At 45.1% G+C, this 15,528-nt stretch overlaps 1 protein-coding gene across 2 annotated transcripts in view; it reads left to right on the forward strand.

Annotated features, from left to right (window-relative positions):
• The window catches only part of HS6ST2 (heparan sulfate 6-O-sulfotransferase 2), a 163,494-nt gene that overhangs the window by 70,442 nt on the left and 77,524 nt on the right, over positions 1 to 15,528 (forward strand). The gene's annotated exons all lie outside the window — the stretch shown is intronic.

The following is a 15,528-nucleotide window of genomic DNA, read 5'->3' on the forward strand; positions in this document are numbered from 1 at the left end:
TTTTGTGGTGCAGTGATATTGTGTGTGTGTGTGTGTGAGAGAGAGAGAGAGAGAGAGAGTTTTATTTGCACAAAAAGTCACCCATGGCACTGTGTTGCCCATGTTGCTGCCTTTATTTCAACTTGATTTCTGTGGCACCATAAATCGCACTGGGTTAAGGGTGTGTGCAAGAGCAGCTTATTCCCCTGACTTTTGTGTGTGCACTATTCTTCCTTTGTTTTGTAAGAAACACCACCTCACTTCTCAGGGCTGGGCCAGGGGTGGAGGAAGGGGTGTGTGGTGGGGGCAGTCTGCCCTGGGTGTCACCACTGAGGGGGGTGACAAAATGCCAGGCGGCACTCACTGTGGCTGCAACAATGCTGGCACAGCTTCAGATTGGCTGCACGAACTTCCTGCAGCCAATCTGAAGCCTTGCCACCTGTGTGCTGAGGTAAACCCAGTGCGGCCATGGATGGAGAGGCCAGCAAGTGGGTGGCGGGTCTGGGCATCGTGATGGGTGCAGCACAGGGTTTCAGCCGGAGCTTGGTGCGCCTGCTGGCCCCACGCCTGGCGCCCGGCTCGTCGCTGCTGCTGGTGGCACGCTCGGCAGCTGGAGGGCGAGTTGTGTGCCACCTGCCCGGTGCTCCACATGTGCCGCTTGCCCGCCAACCTGGCCTTGGACGACGGGCCACAGCACGTGGTGCCCGCTGCCTGGAAGCTCTGCAGGGATGGGCCGATGGAGTGGCTGCTGCTCTGTGGGGATTATTAGGGAGGCAAGAGGCATTAGGGAGGCATTAAATATTATTTAATGATATCCTTCCTAACTTGCGCTAGCAAGTTCCATATTCTAGCAGAGTTCCAAACATCCCCCTTTTTAAATTACGCAGCGGTCTTGTTGCTGACTCATAAGGAGGAAACAGGAAGACTTCTCCTGAGTGGTACAAAACACCCCCTAACATGTCCACTGTAGGAATGTTGTACTTGACAGCTTTTCAAAATATAGTTTCAGCATCTCTTCTTATTTCTTCATTTAGAACCTCCTGGGTCAAAATAAATGAAAGAAGGGATAGGAGGCAGCCCTGCCTTGTTCCTTTCCTTATCGGAAAGTATTCTGTCATTTCTTTGTTAATTATTAAATTTGCCGATTGAGTGCTATATATTGCTTTTACTGCTTTAATTATTAATGGTTCGAGTTCTGATTTCTCCAGCATTTGTTCAATAAATTTCCAAGAGACATTATCAAACGCCTTTTCCGTGTCAATTAAGGCTACTGCGACTGATTTTCCAGGGTTTTTGTCTAAGTATTCTATCACATCCGCTAATAATCTTATATTGTCTGACATTTTTCTCTCCAGGAGGAAGCCCGTTTGATCTTGATTTATGTGCACTTTCAATATTGTTTTGAATCTTTGAGCTAGAATGTTGGCGTGAATCTTGTAATCATTATTGAGGAGAGAGATCGGTCTATAGTTATTGATGTTTTCTTTATCTTTATCATGATTTGGAATAACCACAATATGTGCTCGATTCCACGATTTTGGAACTTCCCCATCTCCATTATTTTATTAACCAATAGGTTCAGTGGCATTATTAATTCTTTTTCCATGTTTGTATAATATATTGCCGGGAGTCCGTCAGGCCCCGGTGCTTTACCTCCCCCCACTTTGTATTGCTTCTTGAAGTTTCTTTGCTGTTATTGGTGCATTTAATGATATCTTTCCTTCCTCATTTATATTTAACAGCCACTTACCTTGGAGATATTTGGAAATTTGACTTTCTGTCTCTTTTCCTTGATTGTATAAGTTAGTAAAGTGCTTTATGAAGCATTTTTATATCCTCCTGTGTAACTTTGAATTCCTCCCCTTCTTTGATTTTGTCTATCTGGATTTCTTTTTGTCTCTTTTTTATCTGCCGCGCCAAAAGTTTTCCTACTTTGTTAGCAGACTCAAAGGTTTTTTGTCTCATATATGTCAAATTCCTCTCTGTTTCTTCTCCTATTATATTTCCTAATTGTATTTGGGCTAATTTTATCTTCTGTACCACATCTCTCTTTTTTGGATCTTTTGCCAATCTCTTCTCATTTTTTATCTATTTCCTCTATTCTTTTTTCATTTTTCCTCTTTTTAATCACGTTCTGTTGGATAAAGTAACCTCTTATATAAGCCTTACTGGCATCCCAAATTGTTGTCGTTTTTATATCAGGTGCCATATTAATTTCAAAGAATTCTTTTAATAACTCGAGATTTTTTTACTATATCTTCATCGTTTAATAACATCTCATTTAGTCTCCATCTCTTATTTATTAATCTTTTATTATTTAGTACCAGAGTTACCGGATTGTGATCCGTCCGTGATTTTGATTGTATTTCTATTTTCTTAATTTTTGGAATTAGATTGTTACTAACCCAGATGGTGTCAATCCTTCCTGCTGATTGGGCTGAAGCAGAGTAATGAGTGTATTGTCTTTCTAATAAATGCCTATATCTCCATGCGTCTTCTAGATTAAAGGTTTCTGCCATTGGAAGAAAGAGTGTGGTAGTCTTCCTTTTTTGTTTTCTTCTTACTGTCAGTTCTATCTAGTAGCAATGAGGGCACTCCGTTAAGATCGCCCATTATTATTATTTCTTCCTGAATATAATCTGTCAATTTTCTTTCTATTTGCCTAAAATAATCCATCTTATTCCCATTTGGCGCATAGATCCCAACCAGCACTATCCTTTCTACTCCTTTGGAAATTTCTACTGCGAAATATACTGATGGCAGTATATTTTTCAAAATATAGTCCGGCCCCCCACAAGGTCTGAGGGACAGTGGACTCTCCTTCCTTGGTGTTTCTTAAGCAGAGGTTGAATATATAATCTGTCATGGATGCTTAAACTGAGATTCCTGCATTGCAGGGTGTTGGACTAGATGACCCCTGGGGTCCCTTCCAACTCTACAATTCTATTATACATTTGGGTCATTTGGAGAAACTTGAGCTACATTCAATCATCATTGAATGTACAGTTGATGAGGACACGGGACTGTGGGAATACTTGCCCAAGGAGCAATGTTTGGCCCACTCCCTTTAGATGTTTCAGCACCAAGTAAAAAATGTTTTGTTCCAGCAGGCCTTTGTCTTGGCTAATCCTTGATAGTTATCTCCCTGGCTTACTTTTTATTATTTAAAAAGTAGTTATCACCTGTGGTTATTCTTTGTGGTTTTATTCCACAAAGAATTGTGCTTTTATTTTAATTTAAAAACAAAATGATGTTAGCCAACAGGAGCAACTCAGATTAAGATGGAAAGGTGGCTTATAAATATTTCAAGTGCATGTCAAACCTCAGGTTCATTATTGCTTGGGATTTGAGAGATTAACAGGGAGAGAAAGCACCAGCTTCCCTCTTTTGTAAAACAAAACAGAAACCACCCTTAAAATAGCCCCCAAATGAAAATGAATAATAGATAAGAAGTATATCTGAGCACACCAAAGTTCAAAAACTAGATAACCTTGGATTTAGCATCCTGTACCAAGTAATGAAACTCCAGGGTATTAGAAATTCATGTGGCTATATGGAGAGAGGGAGGGAGGGAGCTGAAATTGATAGGATACAATCAGTCCCGTCCCTGAGTACAAATGAACATATAAGGAGGCAACAATGCAACGCCAATGTGTATGGCTGACTATGATTTTCAGTGATTAGAGACTAAAAGGAAATGCAAGCTGGCACGCCAGAGTGTCAAATGGAGTGTGTGTTAAGCAATAGGAAATATGTGTGCAAGACAGAAGGGAAAAGAAAGAGAGAAACGTTCACAGTGTTGGCACTAACAGATAGGACCCTATACCAGGGTTCAGCAAACTTTTTCATCAAGGGGCCTGTCCACTGTCCCTCAGACCAGAGATGCATTTTCAATAAAAGCACACATTCTACTCATGTAAAAAAACCAGGCAGGCCCCACAAATAACCCAGAGATGCATTTAAAATAAAAGGACACATTCTACTCATGTAAAAACACGCTGATTCCCGGACTGCCCGTCATAGCTGCCAAGTTTTCCCTTTTCTCGCGAGGAAGCCTATTCAGCATAAGGGGAAATCCCTTAAAAAAGGGATAACTTGGCAGCTATGCTGCCCGTGGGCCAGATTTATAAGGCGATTGGGCCGGATCTGGCCCCGGGCCTTAGTTTGCCTACCCATGGAGACTCTAATAGCTCTTACTGTCAAAAAGTTATTCCCGATGTTTAGTTGGAATCTCCTTTCTTGTCATTTGAATCCATTGGTTCAGGTCCTACCCTCTAGAGCAGGAGAAAACAAGCTTGCTCCATCTTCCTTCTTCCTCTGCACACGCTCCTGTTTTCTTCTCCCAACCCAACACCTTTAAACTGGCCCTGAAAATGTTCATTCATATGTGGCTGAATTGCAACTCCCACCATCCCTCATCATAGGCCATGCTGCTAGTCCCTGCAGAGGTTGATGGCTGGCTGCTGGAAGGAGGGTCTTTTTTTATGATGACAGCAACTGATGGAATTACTGTACACCAGATTTTTGCAACAATTTTTTTTTAAAAAAATCCTTCCAGTAGCACCTTGATACCCTAGAACAGTGCTCCCCAACCTTTTTATCGCCGCGGACCAGTCGACGTTTGATAATTTTACCGCGGCCCGCTGAGGGGGGGACGTTGATTGTTTATATTTTATTTAGATTGTTTTGATTTAATGATTTTAATTTAATTGTATTTAAATATTCCTTGGGCGGCCCAGTACCAATTGATCCACGGACCGGTACCGGTCCATGGCCCGGGGGTTGAGGACCACTGCCCTAGAATATGTTGCCTGCCATTTAAGGGGAAATGTCACTATATCCCCTACATGGAAAGCATCTAGAATGTTACTTTTGCAGAACTCCATCGCATCCTCAGGAGAAGCAGATTGGGGCAGGAGAGCTCCCTGGTTGCTTGGATCCTGAGTGGTTACCCCTCTATTAGCCTTTGCCAACTTGTGGCTCTCCTGGGTTAGGTCTTCCATCAGCCCCAGCCCCAAACTGCCTTGCTAACTATGGCTGATCAGAGTTGCGGTCCAAAATATATGTAGGCACCAGTTCTAAGGTGAAGACTGCCCTGGATTATTTCTTGTCCTTTTCCCAGCACTTTAATGCTCTGATGTGCTAGTCACAGAGAACTTGAACGTAAGCCTTGCAAAGCGGAAGGCACTGTTTGTTGCTTGCTTTGGATTTGTCTGCCAGAAACCTTATCCTGCCATTATATATCCCAAGAGCTGCACTCATCCATGTCACAGAGAATTGCCATTTGACGATGATACTTTTTATGGAGCGGCTCATCCGTGAAATGCCATTATGGCAGGTCAAATTTTATTTATTTATTGCTTTTTTAAAAGTGGCTCTGAACAAGTGCCTTGAACAATCTTATTTGCAGCAAGACTATTGTGTGTATGTGTGCAATTTCTTAAGAACTGCTGCTTTGCAAAATGCCTCTTGTGTGTAGAGGATTTTGGAGTTCCTCCTTCTCCTCTCCTTAAAGTAACTCCTGAGCATTTTGATTCTGAGCATTTCATACAGGGCTTCTGATCCCAAACCCTTTATTCTTTGGAAGGAGCAGCAGCTAAGCCATAATTAGTAGGGATGCGACATTCTGTGGAATTGACCAAAGAATGCAGCTCCGTAGCTGGTAACACATTAAACGCCTGTAATTGCCAAAGAATGAAAGTAGAAAACCATGCGCCTTCTAGTAATTATCTTAAACAGAGAGAATCAATTCAGAGTCTTAGATCAAATTGCAATGGGTTGGCATTTTTAGGGTTTAGCTTTCTGAGTGCTCTCTGTGGGAAAATGAGACAGAAATACAAATTGTTAAATATGTGGGTTCTATATTGCTCGATGGAACAAGTCACATACCCCACACCATTGCCTTTTCTATAAAGAGGTCAGTAATGAGTGTCAGTAGACTAGAATGCATTTCTTTAAAAAATAGTGCAAATGTACTTAATATGTGTTTATTATTATTCGTGGGTGAGCTTGCAGAGTGTAGCTGCATTCTCATGAATACTGAGCTGGGGAGTATTCTGGAGGAAATGCTGCACTTGTGTGTTGACCGTCTGCCAGGATAGCTCAGTCTGTAGAGCATGAGACTCTTCATCTTAGGGTGGTGAATTTGAGCCCCACATTGGCATTTCCTGCATTGCAGCAGGTTGGACTAGATAACCCTCTATGATTCCATGAGAATTTCATCTCTATCCTGTCCAAAGGATATTCTTTATCAACAGGGATTTGATTAGTTCAGATACACACGGCTGGACAAAGACTATACTATTGCACCAGAGAGGCCTGGGTTTAAATCATTGCTTTTCTGCAATTCTCCCTGCTTAACCTTGGGCCAGCTGCCATCTCTCAGCCTCACTTACCTTGCAGGGTTGCTGTGTGTCAGGATTGAGGCAGCAATAAAACACACAGAGTAAGTGCAATTAACTCTTTATTAGAAGGAACGGTGTTTGCTCCGGAGTGTCAGACCTAATGAGCACAGCAACTCTTCTCAGTAGACCTTGCCCCTATGAGGCAGTTGTGGAGACTGAAGCTTCCCACAGCTGCCTCAGTCTCCTCCTCTTCTTGGTCCTTCCCAAGCAATCTGAGACTATGCCAACTTGCCCGTCTTTGCTCCTTCCACTTCATATCTCTCCTGGTCCTGGGAGACCAGGGTGGAGGGGAGCTTGTCACAGCAGCAGGGGGAAACAACTCCCATCACCCCCAACAGACTGTGCTCACCTTCTGTCCAGGACACACACTTCTTCCTTCCTTTCTATTCCGCACCCATCCCTGTTGCCCTTCTCCGACCCTTTTCCAATTTGTCTATATCCTCCTTAAAATGCAGCAAAGGAGGATCAGATAACGTTTTGGGTACCATAGCACTTGTAAGCTTAGAAGAAAAGATGCCTTGTCTGGATTCTCTGTCCCATTTTTGTTTGCGTCCTCCCCACTTAGCAGCAAATACCAATCTGGCTGGAATTCCTAATGTGTCAAACTGGTGCTGGAGGCTGTGTCTGAGGAATGGCGCCATTGCTTATTTTTAACAAGGAAATTAATTTTAAAAGCACTGCATTTGGTGCTGAAACACACAGTGCCCTTGGATGGCAGCCAGAAGACTAAATAAATGCCCTGAATGATGCTGAATCTGTGCATGGTGGCATCAGAGGAGAGCTTGGAGAGTCATGTGTGGTGTTCTTCAACCTTGGGTCACCGGTGTTGTTAGACTACAACTCCCATCAACCCTTGCCTTTGGCTAAATTGACTGGGGGTGATGGGAATTAGAGTCCAACAACATCTGGGAACCCAAGAGTGAAGACATCTCGTCTTGTGTGTAAGAGACCATGGTTACATTCACACTTTGCATTTAAGCAGTCATGACTTCCCCCCAAAGAATTCTGGGAGCTGTGGTTTGATAAGGGTGCTGAGAGGTGTTAGGAGACCACTATTCTCCTCCTGGAGCTACAATTCCCAGGATGGTTTAACCATCAGACCCTCTTCCCAGAGAACTCTCAGCACCCTTAACAAACTACAGCTTCCAGGATTCTTTGTGGGAGAAGCTGTGACTGTTTAAAATGATATCATTGTTGTTTAAATGCATGGGGTGTATGTGGCCTGAGATGTTTCAGGTTGGCTGATATTGCAGCCTAGGAGGGCTTCCCCTCTCCAAAATACAGAAGTCAAATTTGTAGGTTTGTGGTGGAAGCAGAGTGCTGGGGTTGGAGGGGGTAGTCACTGAGAGTCTTTGCTTGAGGCACTCTTGCCTGCACACCCCTTACAGGTAGACTTGAAGCAGCTGTGTGTCAGAAACCCGAGGGAAACAGGAGCCTCGGGCTTCAGTATCTACCATTGCAGCTGTTCCCACTCCCAGACATGCCATGATAGGTTGCCTGAAACTGGGCAACACGTGACCAAATTCAAACGAACAGAATATATTTACAACATATGTAATATCATAAACAAGACTAGAAACTGAACATATCTCATATAATTCACATGAAATATATACAAAGCTTTTCAGCTTGTTTCTTATTGAATGACTTTCTGCCATTTGGTTCCATTCATATCAACAGGGACTTTCAGAGACCTATAGGATTTGTTTTCATGTGAATTATATTAGTTATGTTCAGTTCATAGAATCATAGAGTTGGAAGAGATCACAAGGGCCATCCAGTCCAACCCCCTGCCAAGCAGGAAACACCATCAAAGCATTCCTGACAGATGGCTGTCAAGCTTCTGCTTAAAAACCTCCAATGAAGGAGACTCCACCACACTCCATGGCAACAAATTCCACTGCCGAACAGCTTTTACTGTCAGGAAGTTCTTCCTAATGTTTAGGTGGAATCTTCCTTCTTGTAGCTTGAATCCATTGTTCCGTGTCCGCTTCTCCGGAGCAGCAGAAAACAACCTTTCTCCCTCCTCTATATGGCATCCTTTAATATATTTGAACATGGCTATCATATCACCCCTTAACCTTCTCTTCTCCAGGCTAAACATACCCAGCTCCCTAAGCCATTCCTCATAAGGCATCGTTTCCAGGCCTTTGACCATTTTGGTTGCCCTCCTCTGGACAAGTTCCAGCTTGTCAGTATCCTTCTTGAACTGTGGTGCCTAGAACTGGACACAGTATTCCAGGTGAGGTCTGACCAGAGCGGAATACAGTGGTACTATTACTTCCCTTGATCTAGATGCTATACTTCTATTGATGTAGTCCAGAATTACATTGGCTTTTTTAGCTGCTACATCACACTGTTGACTCATGTCAAGTTTGTGATCTACCAAGACTCCTAGATCCTTTTCACATGTACTGCTCTCAAGCCAGGTGTCACCCATCCTGTATTTGTGCCCAAGTGTAGTACTTTACATTTCCCCCTGTTAAAATTTATCTTGTTTGCTTTGGCCCAGTTGTCTAATCTGTTAAGGTCATTTTGAATTGTGATCCTGTCCTCTGGGGTATTAGCCACCCCTCCCAATTTGGTGTCATCTACAAACTTGCTCAGGATGCCCTCAAGCCCATCATCCAAGTCATTGATAAAGATGTTGAATAAGACTAGGCCCAAGACAGAACCCTGTAGCACCCCACTAGTCACTTCTCTCCAGGATGAAGAGGAGCCATTGATGAGCACCCTTTGGGTTCGGTCAGTCAGCCAGTTACAAATCCATTGAATGGTAGCATTGTCTAGCCCGCATTTTACCAGCTTCTTTACAAGAATATCATGGGGCACCTTGTCAAAGGCCTTGCTGAAATCAAGATAGGCTATATCCACAGCATTCCCTTCATCTACCAGGCTTGTAAGTTTCTAGTTTCTAGTCCTGTTTTTGATATTACATATATTGTAAATATATTCTGTTCGTTTGAATTTGGTCACGTGTTGCCCAGTTTTTGGTTTCACGGGTTTGTTTTGTTTCTTATGATAGGTTGCCTGGTCAGCTGCATCAGATCCCCAGGTAATCAGATACAGGGGCAGAGTCTGTTTCAGCAAACGGACAGGAACTAAAGTGTGATAAAAAGTGAGGCCAATTGGATTTCGACAGAATTTTATAGTCCCCGCTGTAAGTACAGGGGTACCTCGGGTTACAGACGCTTCAGGTTACAGACGCTTCAGGTTACAGACTCTGCTAATCTCAGGTTAAGAACTTTGCTTCAGGATGAGAACAGAAATCATGTGGCGGCGGCAGCGGGAGGCCCCACTATCTAAAGTGGTACCTCAGGTTAAGAACAGTTTCAGGTTAAGAACGGACCTCCGGAACGGATTAAGTTCTTAACCAGAGGTACCACTGTATTTTCAGATATGGCTTGATCCAGAAGGGCAAGAAAACCGCCACTACTTCTGCAGCCCACACTGCTCTTCTGTTCCACATTTTTAAACCAATTACACCCCCAGCCTTTCTTCTGCCTTCTCTTTTTTTATTAGTTGGAGGGTTAAGGACCCCATTTGGGTCAACTTCTTGGCGTCAGGTTGAGTTGTGCTTAGAGACTTTTGGCACTCTTAAAAACTGCAAAGCTGGGGATCACAAACCTGCCAGGTGCCATGGGGCCCGTGAAAGGCCTTTGTTGGTGCTCTGAGCTTCTATTTTATTTCTAAAGGAGGTCTCTGGTCTGATTAGAAAGAAAGTTCCAAAGCAAACAGTACAGATACCCTTCTAAACAAAGTTACGTGAAATGAACTTTTGTCAGGTGTTTGGGCTCCCAAGATGTTCAGGACTTAGTGCAGGCATCCCCAAACTTCGGCCCTCCAGATGTTTTGGACTACAATTCCCATCTTCCCCGACCACTGGTCCTGTTAGGGATCATGGGAGTTGTAGGCCAAAACATCTGGAGGGCCGCAGTTTGGGGATGCTTGACTTAATACGTCAGACCGAAAACCTTGAATTGAGCCCAGTGGCTTCTGGGCAGTCTTCATGGGTAGCCGCAGGTAAAGCACAATGCAGTAGTCTGAGCATGATGTTGTTCGAGCCCGGGTTGCTGAACACAAGAATTGCTGTGCTGGAGAATGTGTGGGATGTGGAATGCATAGTAGTCAAGTACAACATTCCTAGAGTGGACATGCTAGGGCATGGGTCAGCAAACTTTTTTTAGCAGGGAGCCAGTAAACTGTTCTTCAGACCTTGGGGGGACGACTATTTTTGGGGGGGGGGGAATGAATGATTTTCGCCCGCCCGCAAAGAAGCCTGAAGATGCTTCGCTTTACCTGTCCCAGTTGTCATCCCAATAGCTCCAGTTGGGCTTCTTCAGCCAGTCAGGTGCCCTGGCAGGGTAGGAGGCTGCGTTAGGTGGCGAAGACAGAAGCTGCAGCCCTGGCAGAGGAGCTGCGGACGGAGGTAGGGGAACCGGGGCATGGCCGGAACTTTTACCCACAGCCTGCTGCTGCTGCTTCCCGAGAGGCACCGCGAAGAAGCAGACAGAGCCGCCTGCCAACCCACAAGCAGTGGCCACAGCAACAACCCACCTGAACACCAAGGGAGGGATGAAGGAGGGAGGGAGCGAGCGAGCGAGCGACAAAGAAAATGTGTGAGGAAGGGGCACGGAGAAGGAAGGAAGGGTGGACTGAGGGAGAGGGAGGAGGAGCAGGAGGAAAACACAGCAGTGGCTGGCAGCCAGCGTCACACACCTTCTTCACAGCTGCCCTGCTGAGGTGGGCAGGCGGACGAGCCTAACTCCTGACGGCGCCTGGCATGGGACAAGATTGCTCTGCCCCTGAGGAGAAAAGTGCCATTGTGGGAGGAAGAAGGAGGGAGAGGGAAAGAACACGTGCACGCTGGCGATCCCCGCGCTTCCTCCCAGACTGTCTGTGGGCCAGATCTAGAAGGCAATTGGGCCTGATCCAGCCCACAGGCCTTAGTTTGCCGACCAATGTGCTAGGGGATGCTTCCTGTTTTCTCCTGAGCAAACTTCCTCTGCATGTGACTAGAGGAAGGTGTGGTCTCATCCACCTCTCTCTGCCCAGGGAACAAGAGTAAGTCAGGGAGCACATCTCTCTCTCTCTCTCTCTTGGCTCTTTTCCATTTTGTTTGCAGAAATATCCTTATGGGATAGTTCCACATATGTATATACTTTTGTAACATAAATCTGCCTTCAGGGATCCAACTGTGAACTGAATGAATATGAGTAAACTACATTTATATTGACCTTGATAAGATTGTCGTGTTTATTCTTTTTAAGAGGGACAAGAGGGGATCTTACCAGGAATCCTATATATTTAGAGGCTAAAACCAGCCTGCAACAAGCAAACCGCTGCGCGTTTAAAAGGGGACTGTTTAAACTCTGCTTAGATATAGAACTTGCTAACGCAAGTTAGGCAAAATATCATGAAACAACATATCCTCTCCTGCCTCCCTGAACATTCCCACACAATGCTGGCAGCTGTGCACCCATAGAATCACCAGGTGCCTTCTGTAGCTTGAAGGTGGGTGGGTGGGTCTCCCCCATAGGTGCTCTGCACTGCTAAGTACAGCACAACTCCAGGACCAGCCCCCACCTATCCACCCCCATTCCTTAGCTCTGATTTGGAGAGGATGGCTGGGGCTGTTCTTCATACACTCGCTAAAAGGCAGTGTAACACTTGCCACGGCAAGTGGATGTTTGACTCCTGGCTGCAGACCTTTATAAGAACCAGCTGAATTCTCCCCAGTTTGTGTGGTGATGATCACTGGGGAAGGGCCATAGCTCAGTGGCTGAGCATCACTGAGAGCAACCCCTGGTAGAGCTGTGAGAGACTCCCTGCCTGAAATACTAGACAGCTGCTTCCAGTAAGAGTAGACCATGGGTTGGCAAACTAAGGGGCCGGATCTGGCCCAATCACCTTCTAAATCCGGCCCATGGACTGTCTGGGAATCAGCGTGTTTTTACATGAGTAGAATGTGTCCTTTTATTTAAAATGCATCTCTGCATTATTTGTGGGGCATAGGAATCCGTTGATTCCCCCCCCCCTCCAAAATATAGTCCGGCCTCCCACAAGGTCTGAGGGACAGTGGACCGGCCCCCTGCTGAAAAAGTTTGCTGACTCCTGGAGTAGACACTATCAAACTAGATGCTCTGACAGTCTGACTCTGTATAAAGCAGCTTCCTCTGCTCCTGTGATGGGGAACAGTGTTAAAGGCCTTATAACCCAGAGCGCCCCCCCCCCCGAATTGCAAAAGGTTTTCAGCCTGTCTTGCACAGCATGATTAACTCACTGGGAGCCCAGGTAGCCAAAACAAAACAAAACACCCCACAAGCTTAGCAGAGCCTCAGAGACTTAATTAAGCAACTGCATGAAATCCTCCTTTATATTGATACCCGTAATTGAATACTGTGTGTGATGCTGTTGGAGGCCTTTGCTTCCTATATAAATAAATAGCATCTCCCCACCATGTAGGAGACAGAGACGGTGCATCGTTACTTCTTTCCTTCTTTTTTAACGGCAAGAAATTTATTTGAGTTAACATCAAGGGTTTGCCCCCCTGCTTGCTTGTGGAATCTGGGGAGCAGGAGAAAGAAGGTTGAGATACTGTATGAAATTAAGCAGCAGGCAATTTGATGTACAGCTGGCGAGACAGGCCATTAATAACATGAGGTGCTAATGAACTGGAAGGCCTGTGTGCTTTGTGACGAACACGCAATTGGCCTTGTGGGGAGGTGCGTCATTGGAGTTGGAATCGTGTCGTAGTGCTCACTAATCAGGGTGGCTTAAGCCACATCACGGACACACTAAGGTGCTTTCGCTCTAAGGTGTGCATATGTATGTGTGTGATTAACTGCTTGCATGCTTGTTGAAGTGAGCGGTCTCCCCCCCCCCCCCAAAAAAAAGAAATCTAAGTGGGGCAAGTTTGTTTCATTTCATTTATTTTGCAGAATTTTTGTAATGCTGAATTGTAAGCAAGCAAGCAAACAAACAAACAACTCTTAAGTGGTTTACATAAAATAAAATAAAGTGATGAAATTTATCGTTAAAACTATCTGAGTGAAAGCAAGGTTGAAAATGTCATGTTGCTGTTGACCAGCCCTTCACCCTACGCAGTCACAAAAATAAGATGGGTCTTAAAAATATCTCTCTCGGATGCCAAAGGTTAGCATAAAGTTGTGTCTTCAGCTTTTGCTGAAAGCTGTACGATGAAGCTGCCTTTTACTGCATCTTTTGCTGCTGTTCTACCCTGAATCCTCCCCCCCATGCTTTTTAACATCTACATGTAGCTGCTGGGAGAGATCATCAGGGGGTTTGGGCTGGGTGTTCATCAGTATGTGGATGATACCCAGCTCTACCTCTCTTTCAAATCAGAACCAGTGAAGGCTGTGAAGGTCCTGTGTGAGTGCTTGGAGGCGGTTGGAGGATGGATGGCAGCTAACAGATTGAGGTTGAATCCTGACAAGACAGAAGTACTGTTTGTGGGGGACAGGAGGCGGGCAGGTGTGGAGGACTCCCTGGTCCTGAATGGGGTAACTGTGCCCCTGAAGGACCAGGTGCGCAGCCTGGGAGTCATTCTGGACTCACAGCTGTCCATGGAGGCGCAGGTCAATTCTGTGTCCAGGGCAGCTGTTTATCAGCTCCATCTGGTACGCAGGCTAAGACCCTACCTGCCTGCAGACTGTCTCGCCAGAGTGGTACATGCTCTAGTTATCTCCCGCTTGGACTACTGCCATGCGCTCTACGTGGGGCTACCTTTGAAGGTGACCCGGAAACTACAACTAATCCAGAATGCGGCAGCTAGACAGGTGACTGGCAGCGGGCGCTGAGACCATATAACACCGGTCCTGAAAGATCTTCATTAGCTCCCAGTACGCTTCCGAGCAGAATTCAAAGTGTTGGTGCTGACCTTTAAAGCCCTAAACAACCTGAAGGAGCGTCTCCACCCCCATCGTTCTGCCCAGACACTGAGGTCCAGCGCCAAGAGCCTTCTGGCAGTTCCCTCGCAGTACAGGGAACCAGATGGAGGGCCTTCTCTGTAGTGGTGCCTGCCCAGTGGAACGCCCTCCTAGCAGATGTTAAGGCAATAAGCAACTATTTTACTTTTAAAAGACAACTGAAGGCAACCCTGTTTAGGGAAGTTGGGAAACCCAGCCAGATGGGTGGGGTATAATAATTTATTATTATTATTATTATTATTATTATTATTATTATTATTATTATTATTATTATTCCACCATAGATGAGAGTCTAAGGAGGGGCACTGGATGCCCTCACATCAAAATGAACAGCAAAGGGGTCTTCTCTTCTTTTTCTTTTTTAAAAAAACTTTGCTCATTAAAGTATCACCTGAGATGAAAGAATCCACCCTGACCTGAACTGGCCACCTACAGTTTCCTTAGTCAGTGGGGGAAGTCAGAGTACCAATTTTCAGAATTAAGGCTTTCCCTTTTGTGACCAAATCCTTAGGTTGAAATGTTAGTACCCTTGCTTTCTAATAGTTCAGATTGAACACTGTTATGACCACGAGGCAATTACTGTGTTTGTATTGAGCAAGCTGCAAGGAAACCGAACAGATCTACCACTTACCGTATGTCTAGTATGAGGCCAGGACGGATAGCAAAAGCCTCTGATAAAATGAATTCACTCCCAGATAAATGCAATGAATTTTTTTTCGTGCTTTGCATTCTGCAGCATCGTGTAGCACCAGTAACCTTTGCATATTTTCCCGTGTATCAGATGTTTTCTTTTCCTTGAGTTGTCAAGCTTAGTATTCAATTCCAGAGGAGGAGCTGTTGTCCTGAGATATCAATCCCTTTTCTATGCAAACAAATCCCTGGGCATTCTCAGTGGGCCAGCATATGTTTCTGTGACTGGTGATAGTGATAGCTTGAAGAGGATATAAGAGGGCTTGCTTTGATTGCACGTGGTTCCATGTTCAGTCTCCGTGGTGCTGAAAGGCACAGAGAAAGAGAGCACTGTTTGAAAGACTGGAGATGTGCTGCTGGTCTGAGTAGAGTCAGGAGTGGGCAGCCTGATACAGTTGGAACTACGGTTCCCATCAGCCTTGGTCCAGCATAGCCATTGGCCAAGAATGGTGGGAGTTGCAGTTCTGCCACAGTTCTGGTGAGCCATCTGAGGAGCCGGCTAGGTT

The sequence above is a fragment of the Zootoca vivipara genome, chromosome Z, assembly GCF_963506605.1.
Source record: "Zootoca vivipara chromosome Z, rZooViv1.1, whole genome shotgun sequence".
Classification (NCBI taxonomy): domain Eukaryota; kingdom Metazoa; phylum Chordata; class Lepidosauria; order Squamata; family Lacertidae; genus Zootoca; species Zootoca vivipara.